We start from the raw sequence: 1,837 nt of genomic DNA on the forward strand, positions 1-1,837 counted from the left end.
AACATTTAAAAAATAAGACTTTTATATGCTTTCAAGGTGAATTTATACTTTGGTAACGTAGTTGAATGGTACTCATAAATTAATTTAATATGGTGATTAGTTAATTAATTAATATGATGATTTCATAATGTTTAGTGGCTGGATAAAATAGCTGCTGCAAGAAGACCAAAAGGAGATGGAAGTGAGAATCCTGAAGAAAGTGATCCAATGTGGCTTAAAGATAAGGGAAGGTTGTATTGAGTCATTTGAATGTAATTCTTTTAAATCGCCTCATCTGATAAATCAGAATATTTATACTTGTTTATAATACATATATTCTTTCTAGTTCTCTATTCAAAGCTGGCGATTATGTTTCTGCAATAAATGCGTTCAATGAAGCAATTAGACTAGAACCAATTTTACCATCGTACGTTCAGTTATGAAATCGTCACTTAATGATATCGATTACTACACATTTGCAATGGTATTATGCTTGCGTTACTGAATAATTTTTACCTCTCATTGTTTTAGGTTATACTTAAATCGATCTGCGTGTTTTTTAAAGATTGGAGACTATCCGTATTGTATCGAAGATTGTTGCAAGGTTAGTACGTTTATCACGAGCCTATCATGAACTAGATAAGATCAATTCTTTGAGAATTAAATAGCATTTATTCGTTTTTAGGCTCTTGAAAGGCTGACTCCGCCAGTGCCTGCTAACGCCGCACAGAGGTCAAAAGCCTACGTACGGCGTGGAACAGCTTACTTTAAGCTAGAGTTATATGTCGATGGTAACTCAAAATAACTTAAGCAGTTTGAAAACTTGTAGTCACAGTTCACCTCTTTATCTATTTTCTTTATTTGTTATCATAGCTTTACAAGATTATGACCAAGCAATCAGCCTCGATCCTGACAATGAAGGCCTTAAACAGGATGCTGATATGATTAGAAAAATTATTCAGGGATCAAATCCATCAGACGAAGATACAGTCGAATGATGTTCCAACCAAATACTTGGTGCAACTATTTGTATGCAATTACATACTGTACAGTAACTGTATATTAATTATATAAAGTTTCTATAAATGCGTAGTTATTTAAATCCATAGCAGTTTGTAGTGCTTCATAATAGATATTACAAACGAAAATAAAATTTATATTACAGTAATTTGCAATTACATAATTATTGTTAGTATAATATGACATTGTGTATTATACGTGAAATAACGTCATTATGGTAATGTAAACTTTCAATGTTTATCAAAGATGTTAGATAACACTTTTGTTACAGACAAGTAGCAGTTATGAGAGACCTGTACTTGAGCTAAAGAATTTGTTAAAATCAATTCGTAACAACAATTGTGATAAATGCGGACTGGCTTGATGGCTTCTGACACTTGAAAGAATTTTTAATAATAGCGAAGTTTGACGTTCGAAACACTTGTAAGAGAAATATGAATAAAATGAATCAAAACAACAGTTGCAAATTTAATTGCAATATGAACCATAAAAATCGAGGTTACCTTTGATATTTCATCAAATTCTTCTGCGCTTGATTCTAATACTTCGTCACTTTGGCGATTGACAAATGCACAAAATCGCTGACAAAGATTAAGAATTTCATCTAGGCAGTGTGACACCTAGTTTGTTTTAATGAATTCAACGCCATTATTACAGATTTCTCAATCATAACTAAATAGCTTTTATATAACAAGAATTAAAAGAATATGAAATTTTTTACCGGTTTCAACAGACGAAAAGATTGCCCAACAAGAGCACTTATAAATTGATCATGAGCTATTCGAACGTGTTCAAAATCTTTCGTTGATTTTATTTTATCCATCAGGATAGTAAATTG

Source organism: Trichoplax adhaerens, genomic scaffold (genome assembly GCF_000150275.1).
Source record: "Trichoplax adhaerens TRIADscaffold_545 genomic scaffold, whole genome shotgun sequence".
Lineage (NCBI taxonomy): Eukaryota > Metazoa > Placozoa > Uniplacotomia > Trichoplacea > Trichoplacidae > Trichoplax > Trichoplax adhaerens.